The following is a 12,389-nucleotide window of genomic DNA, read 5'->3' as shown; positions in this document are numbered from 1 at the left end:
TAATAATAATAATAATAATAATAATAATAATAATAATAATAATAATAATAATAATAATAATAATAATAATAATAATAATAATAATTCAATGAGACTAATTAAAAATAATTTGCGTTCTGTTATGACAAATGCTTATTTAGATAGCCTCATGATGGTTGGAATATTCGTGATAGATGAAGCAACCTCGACCATGAAAGCGTGGTCGACAGATTTCATGCAAAATTTCCAAAATATAGAATTTCACTTAATTAGATGGTTACATTATACTCTTTGTTTCTTGTTTCATTCAAAATTTTTTGGTTTTGGAAGCTTATTTCAAAATTATAAATCATAGCCTACATGAAGTCATGTTATAGTAAATAGATGCCTACAAATAAGTAATAACAATTCGCCATAATTCATCAAATATCCGTGGCTTCCAGCTGGACCCCCACTGGGAGCCCTAGGTGGGCCCTCTGGCCCCCACCCAAGTGAGACTCGATTCGCTCCACTAGCCACCCCTCCCCCGTCGGGGCCTTTAGCCCCTCCGTCGGGCAGGTCCTGGCGCCACCACTGATTAGAAGTAACAAAACATGTAAAATGTGAATCCATCAGGCCATCATTAATATTCTCTCACTTCAGAAAATTCCCATCAGCCTTAACTTCACGCGATTTGAAGCAATGGAGATGCATTTTCGGCTGAAATAGACCCACAAGAACGCTCTTATTGCATCATCATCGGTTGGGAATCTTCTAAAATCGTCTTGACCGTTTATTGTCGAAATAAGATACGAATACGATTACAGTAAAAAGTTTCGTACGTGCTTCGACGCTTTCGATCGTATAGCTTGGCGTGTCACGATGCATTTAGGCGGCCCAACGCGAGAAGGACCCATGCGGTCTCAGCATGGGTCCTACTTGATGGCACGAAAAAAGTAAACAAATTGAAATACAGTAAACAGAAACCAATAATTTTGCTAATCTCACAAAACGACAGGCGTATAAAAACAAACATACGCAAACATGTGCGTTATGGGACAATACGTGTGTTTATGATACGCGCGCGTATTTCTGACCCTGTTATGATTGGTCAGTTATATAATAAGTTTGATTGGCACTCCGCAAAGGTCTATTGATAGCTCCGCTACCATAACAAAGAGTATAAATATTTATACTCTTTGACCATAATCATTCAATGCCTTTTTACAATGTAGGGCCTATGAAGACTTTGATACATCGATCAAGATATTATCGTTGAACTCATTTCATTCAACTATTCATTTTGTAGGGTTGACAATTACTGATAATGGAGAAGGTAGTGACGAGAATGACCGACGGACACAGAATGTTGCTGAGTCCACAGATGACATCAAGTCTGGTGTGTTTCATTCTAATCATACTAGTTGTGATACCCTGCTCTTTTCGGTAGTTCTGTGTTGTATTTATATGGGATGCATACGCAGCAAAAGCATTCTCTCAAACTTCATCCTCTCGCGTTTTTTTGTGTTTTAAGTTAAGTTTTTTTTTTAAGTGTACAGTTTTTGGAATATCTTAAAATCCCTGTGTTAAATTTTTTTTTTTTATATTTTCAATGAAGAAAAAAAATGCGATCGTTAATTTCGCCCTTGCTGTAATCATATGACTACTTATACATACAGAATTTTACTATATTATTTATAGGCCTCCTACTATTTTTTTTTTCTCTTTCTTGGCGTAACCACCACATTTATTTCAACAAGTTTGATTGGCACTCCGCAAAGGTCTATTGATAGCTCCGCTACCATAATCACCGTATTTGCAAGCTCGTGAAACGAGACAGTCAACTATTATGAAGTTGAAGGTTCCTTTTTCGAAAAGCGAAAGTTATTCCACGAGTTTTAAGGTGACCGGGGCGAATATATGGAATGACATAGATATTGATTTGAGAACTGCGACTTCTCTAAACATATTTAAATACAAATTGTACGAGGCACTAATTAAGAAAATATAATCGGTTACGACCATGTGCTTTAAATGCAGGGCCCCAATGGAAATCAGTGTTTTAACTGTTTGGGCTACCCTGGGTAAACAAATGTAAATAAATAAATAAATAAATAAATAAACAATCTTCATTAAAAAGGAACAATACAATATTTCCTTTTTTTTCCAAGTTCTTTTCATTCCCTTCTTTTTTTAAAAAATATTTATATTAAATTCAATGACCACAGTACTATCAAATTATTATTAAATTTTATAATCAGTTTTAACCACAGAAAACATCAATAGTAAATATTGATAAAAAAAAAAAAAAAAACAACCAAGGCCTCCTACTATTGTTTAGGCTATAGAGGCCTAGTCCAAGACCTTATTGTAAATCCCAGCCCACATAGTCCTAACCTATAATGCCTAGCATAGGGCTCGTGATCGCGGTACCCTCATTAGAGACTTACTGGAAGCGTTGTTCAATGTTCACGACATTGGACTGCAGCGAAAATTGATTCCCACATCATTGGAGACGGCGTTTGATCAAGTCAGCCCTACGTTTTGAATGTGAATTACATTTCAAAGAAACTAGAATTACGTTTTGGAAAATTTGAACTACGTTTTGCAAAATTATAACTTCATTTTAGGAAAATAGATCTACATTTTGAGAAATTTACCCCTCCTTTTGATAAATTAGACACTGAATTTTGCAATTACATTTTGATTTTAACATGGACTTTTGCTGCGTATGGCACCACATATATTTAACGTTCATGGCCATGTTGTACACGGAACGCGGTGGCTAGATCACTTGTAATAAGATGTCTTCACACAATGAGTCTGCTCTTGTGGAACCAAACATCTAAAAAATAGGTTATATAGCTATTTAGATAAATTGCAATGTAGGCCTAAGCTTCAATATTGTATTGGTTATAAGCTTACAAAGTTTTCCTAAATGGTACTCGCCCGAAGGATGTTCCTACGATGTATTTAAATCGTACAAACATTTTGACCTTACTCAAACAAAGTATATGAATATGAAGTCATATTATAAGCTTTATGTCTGTTAATCAAGTTCCTTGATTGAGTAGGCTACAATCAAGGTGGAATCATTTTGAAATTCACATGTCTGAAAAAATAAATCGCCTCTAATAATCGCCTCTACAGTACTGGTTTTCCTATCAATTAAAATGGCTTTAAATATGACAGTTTAAACTATCAAATCAAATCAGAACCAATTTGCAGTCATGACATATATGTACTGAACTTATTTAAACACTGGAACCCAAGTTTTGTCAAAATATGACTTTAACATAATAGGTATTTTCTTGAATATATCAAATTGACAACACGACTCATTTTGTCAAGACATCGATGTGCAATGTTGCTCTCGAAACATGAATAGTATTGTGTTTTTAGACATAAAAAGTTTATTTATTCTTCTACAATCAATAATTGAAATAATCAATTATTATCATTGTAGGTATTCATTGGACTACGAGTATTATTTTTCTGTTGATTTTTGCTGGAGCTGCTGTTAGCACCTTCGTCATTGGCTGCATTTGTGTCTTACATGGCTTACTACTGAAGCCCAGGGAGAGACGCAAAGTTTCGCCAGAAGAGCCTGCAACAAGAGATAAGCGGAAGAAATAATTCGCAATAAGGCATACTTGCCACTTCTTATTCTGGACAGCGCCACTAACGAGTAAGTTAATTTAGAGACGGAATAAAAAGAAATTGAGTATGGGACGCCAAATAAATTGGGTATGGCGCGCACTAAATACAATAAAGAGTTCACGTAACCCAAAATCAGGGCCTGGAGGAACCGGACCCAGGCTATAATGCATTTGATGATACTAAGCTCAAAAGCAAGTGAAGATGATTTTAGTGTAATTAGTTGTGATAAGTTTTATATCAAACTGTAGTATATAAAGATAAATAATGATGAGCTGTACCAGTCTAATTTATTACACAGTTATTAGAGCAACAGTTTGAGGATAGTCGAGATATGATAATGGCACAGTTGTCAATTACTGCGTAGTATGTAAGTACAGTACTATCAGTGGCGGATTCAAGGGTGGCGAACCGGCACGATCCCCCTATTTTTTTTTCAAAATTATAAAACCAATGGAGAAAAGAGGAAAAATTTAATCAAATTTAGGTCTGGGAGTGCCATTTCTGGCCACATAGAGGTGCCATAATCATAAATTTTCTTACCTCAGCCCTACCATGGTTGGGCTGCAGTGGTCTAGACTCTCCGTGTGAAAGCAAGGGAAATCCCTCCCTTGGCCCCCTCTATTTCGAATTCATGGATCCGCCACTGAATATTGTACTGCAAAGACTAATCCTAAAAGAGCATAGTAAAAAGTATTGGCCGCTCTTTATGAAGAACAGGCACTTACTTTGGACTGTAAACCAGCCACCCTTGCCGTTGTTTTTCATTATTACCTCCGCCAAGGAGGTTATGTAATTAACTGCTATTTGTCTTTTTGTCTGTATGTCTGTCTGTTAGCAAAATTACGCAAATAATAATTAGTTGATCATCATAAAATTTAGTGGAATGTTAGATAATAATCAAAGAGTGTCACCATTCAACTATTGGAAGAAAAAGTCAAAAGAGAAGGTCACGGAAATTCAATTATTTAAAATAATGGAATCGTCCCTCATATTCAGACTCAAGATATAATAGATATAATGTATCTGAATATGACGGGCGATTCCATCATTTACTATGTTGCAGTTTCGCCCATGGGGAGCAGGCTGGTCGCCCTCGAACATTCCCCCCAGTATTTTGGCACCTGTGACATTTCCCAAAGGACATTTTCCTCAGGACAATTTCCCCCGGACATTTCCCCCCCCCCCGGACAATTTCCCCCGCACTGTTTCCTCCCACTTTACATCTTCTCATAGGCCTATTTAATTCCAATTATACATTTTAATTTATGATACATGTCTTGTTTTTTACTTAATTTTAACGAAGTAGTTATTCCTACGATGCTCGTCAGTGCAATAAGATAGCAAGAACCAATAAAGTTTTGCCCAGGCTCAGTGTTTTGATTTTTTGCAGATTTAGGTTATTAGATTATAGGGTATTACTATGGAACTTATTCAATTATACCTCCATGTTATCAATAGTGTTATATTATAATTAATTTGATAATAAAAAAATAAATAAATAGTAACTAAAAAGAGCAAATGCATATGAAGTAAGCTTAATGTATGGAATTCTTGTTGCTGTTTTCGTTTGTATAACTATTATAATCCATGTTTTCAATAGTGTTAATTTAATAATAATAATAATAATAATGAAAATGAAAATTTAATTCAATAATAAAAAAATAGTAATAATAACTATAAAGAGAAAATGTAATAACCTTGTTTATTCTGTATGGATGGCATTATTTTATAAGTTGAAATAGACAATAATAAGTATTTCAGCATTGATAAAAATAATTATATAAAAATTACAGTATACCGTAGTTTTTACCTTTAGTGATTTATTTTTTATATCATTTAGCTACTTTGCCGCCTACATTTGCATAAATATTTTCCATGTTATCAGAATTTTTATGACAAAGTTTTGTTAATAACTAGAAAGAGTGGGTAAAAAGAAATCATGTAAATATTGTTGTTAATTTTGCACTTGATATACTAAAGATTTAATAAAAGAAATGATGTATTCCTTGTATTTAAATTCCAATTTATTGAAAACATGGGGCGCCAAACGTCCGGGGGTGGAGTGTGAATTGTCCTAAGAGGGCAAAAGTTCGTTGGGTGGGGGAAAACACCGGATTAAAATGTCCGGGGGGTGGGGGACCGGCCTAGAGCCTCGCCCATCATATTGTTTTTTGTGGGTTGTTTTACACTATATTTATGGAGGGTAAACCTTCCAGCTTAACTGATATTCAGGGGTCCTCTTAAATAGATGAAATCCAATTATTAATAAGAAACTTCGCAAAGCCAAGTGTCATTTCCAGGCTTAAGTTGTTTTTCCTCAGAAAAAATCCTGTGATGTTACAGGAATTGAACCCGGCTATACGCATTTATTCAAGCATATAGTATAAAGCGTCCTCTGTCGGTGAATGAACAACGTGTCACTTAGCAACAGAGTTAGTGACTCATTGGAAATTCCCAAAGTAGTTTTTATTTCTGGAGTCACAGCAGATTTATTGCCACGTAGGAGTAAATCATGCCGCGAAAAAAAGTCCGTTCTCATTTAGGAAGACCTATCTTAGAAATAACAAGAGATTCAGTAAATGATTTAATTAGAAGCACGGGATATGACTGTGCAGATATTGTGCCGGAGAATCTTCGTAGACGGCTGAAAGTGTACATAGAATGTCTTCTGCAAGGACACCCGGGTTTGGAAAATGGATGCGACGTGAACTTTTCCGACCCATTACTTCAGGCATCGTATGTGTACTTGTACTGTCCTGTTCTTTTTTATGCAACGTTTCTTGGCCTAACCAAATTCAGAGACCAACGCTCACTTCATGGTTTGTTTGAGGTCGAGACGACTAGAAATTCTGTCTTACGCGTTTGCGCTATGGGAGGTGGACCTGGTACTGAATTGTTTGGTTTAAAGATGTTTCTCTCGAGTTTGGAGGCAGAATATGGCAAGATTCGAGTGAAAGCTTCGGTTATGGATCTGTATCCCGAATGGGAAAACGCTTTTGATAACATTTCAACTAACATACACAAATTTCTCAACTGGGAAGTGGACTATTTCAAATTTGATGCCAATCAGCAATTATGGACAGATGACGTCCGCAGCTGGGAACTTTCGAATGCTAACCTTGTGACGATGGTCAAGTTCATATCCGTTGTGCGTACGTTGCCGCGCGCGGAAGATAACCTTGTACGTATCATGGAGTCGCTCAAGCCAGGCACCTTTATACTTTATATCGACAACGTTGAAAGAGAAAACACAGAATTTATGAAGGAAATCGCCGCACTGAGCAACTTTACTATTCGCAGTAAATCATCTTCTAATGCACCGCTATGTATTCCATCTTTTGAAAATGCAACTATACTTGATGAGCTTAGCAAAATTTTTGAAATAAAATCAGAGCGTCAAATACGTGTTCAGGTAATGCTACTACAGAAATGGCAGCCGTATAATACACCTGTACCCCAAGAAATTAGACCTATACCCCAAGAAAATAGACGTGTACCTAGAGAAATATACCGGTATTGGCACGAGTATCAGTGTATGAAACACCCATGTTTATTATTATTGTTTTGTATTGGGTACTCAGACCCCGACGCAGGCACGTATCCCCAATAAGACAAGCGAGACACAATCGTTTGGAACATTACCGAGATGAAAGTTACGACATTATCTACTTGATCTTGCTGTTGTGTTTATTTATCATATGTCTGGTAAAATTTACGGAAATAGACTTCTTTTCAAATTTAATTCGGATGATAAATGATTTTCACAGTTTACTGAAAGATATTTTCAGAGCCTGGTAAAGAAACGTATGTTGCCAAAAGAACATAGACGTTCGAACGTCTTCAGACGTAGTTTAATTATTAACCATTACGAAAGTATTACTGAATTTCAAAAGTTTAATTTATTTTCTTCATTTCTTTATTCTAAATACAGTAACGTGTACGAATTATTCTCTTTTGATCATTCTCACGCTCAATAAGAGTGTAATACATCATAAAGAAAATATTCCTATCTAAGCTGTATCAACATAATTTAGAGGATTTTTTAAACTCAAAATACAAATCTATAGAATATTAAATGTGTTTTTCTGATGCTTCAGTACAATACAGTATGCAAACTTCTAGTGTCAAAATTGATTGGCAAATGTTTGTTGGAAGGGCCTCTATGTAATGTTGGTGTTAACGAAAACTGGATATTCGACGAATTGATCCAGAACAACCAAAAACATCCTCAAATGTTTGAATAAATTAACCGTTTTGGTTAGATTTATAGTATCGTTTTCAGAATATTTTTGATAAACCTTTTGTTTAAAGATAAACCTGAATTATCACAAAGTAATGCAAGTTTAATACACTTTTAGACCAATAATTTGATTACTAATAAAGACAAGAACATAAATAAACCATTAATTACCATTTGAATGTTCTGAATATGGTCAAAGGCATCTATCAACTTTCTTTAAAATGTAGGCATGTTACCCGCCATGATTATTTTTTTTGTATCAACTCTCTAGATGTTTTAAGTAAGTTATTAACTTACTATATTTATAATAATTTGACATTTGTACCCATCAATACATGGAACCAAGTTTGATATCAAAATTCTTCCTATTTGAAATTATGGCCTTGAAATTTTGGAAATTACAGATAATTTAATCATGAAAAGTACTCATATACGTTTTTGTAAATATTTATTAGAGGTTGGCAACAGTGCTCCTAATATTGCTGTTAATTCAGAATTAGGGAGCTTACCACTTGGAGTCAATTATATAATGTCGGTTATTAGACTTTGGTCATATTACCTCCTACATCATTATAGGTTTGTTTTTAATAAATTGAAGTTGAGAAGAGTAAATAGAAATGAGAATTGTTGGGCGCCACAAGTCCAACAATTATTATTTTCAAATGGTTTTGGTTATATTGGGCTTCAACACTTTCTTCGTGATAAGGCTTCATTTAAGGTTTTCAAGAATAAGTAAAAAATGTATCCAACAATTTAGTATATATTCTAAGTTAACATTATTTTCTCTGTACAAAAAAGGTATACTGTAAGTTTAAGTCGCCATATGAGGATCTTCAATTTAACATAACCAAATTACGTTTAGGCATACTTGATTTAGTTGTAAAGGGAAGATGGGAGAATATTAATAGAAAAATGAGAATTTGTAAACTATGTAAAGAAAATATTGTTGTTCCTTTTGTTTTACAATGTACTTTATACAATGATTTAAGATGAAAAAATATTCCACGATTCATTTATTCATTCCCATCCATAAATAAAATTATGTATATTTCTTTTGAATACAGAATTTACTATTAATTAAGGAAAATACGTACATTTTGCTTATGAAAAAAGGAAGTATTATCTTTCATTAAATTAACCGTCAATGAATGAACAGAAGTAATACCTTCCATGTGTTCTTTTCACAGTCCCTATTGGTAATTAATTTGGGGATTTTGTAGTAAAATGTCTTTGAATCAGCGAAAACCATTTTTCTTAATGTTTATAGTTGGAAACTGGTTACGTAATTATTGATTCTTTTAAATTAACAAATCAAAGCTTTAATTGAAATTTTAGGATTTCCCCGATTTTCTTTTTGGAGACTGGATAAAAGGTTAAATATAAAAAATGTTAGCTGTTGTAGTTATTATCCATTACGGTATTTTAACATTTTTATAATACCCACGCTAATGGCGGTGGATGCACGGTGAGTCGAGTAGTATCTTAGTGGCTTTAAGACATGCACGTACGTTCGTAGGACAATCCGTGTGCTTGTTAGACGCGCGCGTAGTCCAGGCCTGTTTCATTCCTGACAGCATGACTTTTTCTAACGACAAAAAGAAAACCAACTCCACTACCTAAGCCACTTATCAAGAGACTTTGTTTATAAACACTCGTTCCGTCCTGTTATTGGCGAGTTACTTGCTGTTAGATGCGAATAAAGTTAATTTCTTTTTAAATATATTTGTTTTTAAACATAATATAATAAAATAATTAGAAAAAATAAGTATGTGGATCTGTTGCGTGTGCGTTAAGTTTTTTTTTTCTGTCAGCAACGCCATGGACCAATGGCTTCCGGCAAAACTCACATTTTGTCTGACTCATCTTCTTGGAAATTCCCAAACTTGTTTTCTCCTTGCTTTTTAATTTGTACATTTATTACAGATTCTTCTTTATGCTACGTAAATCATGCCGCGGAAACAAAAACCATGTTTTGGAAGACCCTTTTTAGAGATTACAAGAGATTCAGTAAAAGATTTAATTAGAAGCACAGGCTATAAGTATGCAGATATTGTTGTTTCGGAGAATCTTCGTAGGCGACTGAAAGTGAACATTGAATCTCTTCTAGAAGCATATTCTGGAGTAAGACAAAATACAGCATGCGACGTCGACTTTTCCGACCCACTGTTCCAGGCATCGTATGTGTATTTGTACAGTCCCGCCCTTTGCTATGGAACTTTTCATGGCCTAACCAACTTTAAAAACCAGCGCTCGCTTCAAGACTTGTTCAATATGGAGACTAGAAATTCTGGCTTACGCGTCTGCGCAATTGGAGGTGGACCTGGTACTGAATTATTTGGCTTGAAGATGTTTCTCTCGAGTTTCGAGACAGAATATGGCAACATTCGTGTAAAAGCTTCAGTTATTGACCGCTACCCCGAATGGAAAAACGCTTTTGATAACATTTCAACCAACATACGCAAAAGCCTTAACTGGGAAATAGAATACTTTAAATTTGACACGAATTGTCATTTATGGACAGATGACGTCAGCAGAGAACTCTCAAACGCTAAACTTGTGACAATGGTAAAGTTCGTATCCGCTGTGCGCATGTTGCCGCGCGCGAAAGATGTTCTCATACGCGTCATGAACTCGCTCAAGCCAGACACCTATATTTTTTATGTAGACAAGACTGAAGGAGAAAATGCCGAATTTATCAAGGAAATTGCCGCACAGACCAACTTCATTATTCGCAGTAAATCATCCTCAAATTCACCGCTATTGCTTCCATCGTATGAGAATGCAAGCATCCTCAATGAGCTCAGCAAAATATTCAAATTCAAATCAGAGCGTCAACTCTGTGTTCAGATAATGCTACTACAGAAATGCTACCCCTGTTTAATACCGCAAGAAAATTTAACTGCGCATATATTTGTTTGTGAAACACACGCACATATTCTTGTTTTGTCAAACTCCAGACGTCGACACACACCACGACATGACCGATCCCTTGAGTACAATACTGCAAGTGAAGCACACTCACTTGGAACCTTATCTAGGCCTAGTTACAATCGTACCCCGACTAGTAGGCCTAGTAGAAGTAGTCGTTTTATTAACGAGATGGACGATATAAATGATTATTATGATTATCGTCAAAACATTCAACCGTCACCCATTGACAACTGTATCTGCAGTATCTTGCTTTTGTGTTTATTTATTGTATATCAGGTTTATTCATGCATGTAAATAAAGAAAAAAAATGGAAATTCATTCATCTATGCCTAATGAAAAATTATAGTTTTATCATAGATTTTAATTGATAGTCGGGTTGTTAGTATGCCAATATACGAAAATATTCAAACTATCGAATACGTGGAGAGTGAGAAGCGAGAAGGAAGGGAGATGGATAGACAACAGACATACACTCAGCAGGGGTCCGAAGTTGAAAAAATCGGCAGGGCACTGACTTCCGTGAGACAATTGACACTAAAGTAGTAAAAACATGCAGATATATCACAGTATCATGATGACCTCATGATGACCATTAACTTTGTTTAATTTTTTATATACATGTGTGTATTTATATATTTTATATAATATAGTGTACTTTATTTCCTCGAATAAACGCCCGCCCAGATGACTGTAAACAAATCTAGTGGAAGCAACATCATTCTGAACACATTCTAATGTTCTACTTCAGTAGAATTACAATTTTTCTAACCCGATTGGGATCAATAAGTAACACATTTTTACGGTAATTCTTATCTGTTGTGGTTCCACATTTACAGTGAAATTAAGGGGCGTTTATTTGAGTAGGCTATATAGGCCTACTCAAAAACACTTTTCAACAATTAAGGTTTATTCGAATAAATACGTTATGTACCGTATATAATACAAAAACTTTTCTATAGATTTAGATTTGGAAATAACACTGTCCAAGACAAACTTGTCTTTTGTGTTTGTCATTGTTTATCACCTTTCATTTGACGTAGTTCCCTTTCAAGTCAATCCCCTCCGCTACTAAAAATTTGCTCGCAAGAAATTGTACTCAAATGGGAAGCAAATTACTGCCTATCACCTTCCACACCCCCTCTAAAGTACCTAGAAATGCGACTGTATGTGACGACTGTATCCTTGGGATAACGCTGGGGTGTCAAGCCTGCTTTGTTTCTCTCTTGACTACTTAATAGGTAGTTTTCGCCGCACGACGTTAACTTTAACGTTAGTTCATCATGCTGCGCGATAGCTCTGCCCAGAGCCGTAGATAGAGAGTTTGGCCAACTAAACTCGGTTTCACGGGATTCTGCTATACGCGCGTGTGATTGGGTGGATCACAATCACATGACTTACACCGGCCATGTTGTCACCAAAACAAAACATTGGTGAGTCACAAACTAACGCGATAGGGTATATTAAAAACCCATAATTGAACAATCATCAGTGTTATAAAGCTAATACGCGCGCACGCTGTTTGGTAACAACATGGCGCCATGCACCAAGTTGGCCAAACTCTCTCTTATGCGCTCTATCTACGGCTCTGGCTCCGCCCCTT

The sequence above is a fragment of the Anneissia japonica genome, unplaced genomic scaffold (genome assembly GCF_011630105.1).
Source record: "Anneissia japonica isolate Jap-2015-1 unplaced genomic scaffold, ASM1163010v1 scaffold287930_len349246_cov199, whole genome shotgun sequence".
NCBI lineage: Eukaryota > Metazoa > Echinodermata > Crinoidea > Comatulida > Comatulidae > Anneissia > Anneissia japonica.
The sequence above is the reverse complement of the archived record's forward strand: the minus strand, read 5'-3'. Positions refer to the sequence as shown.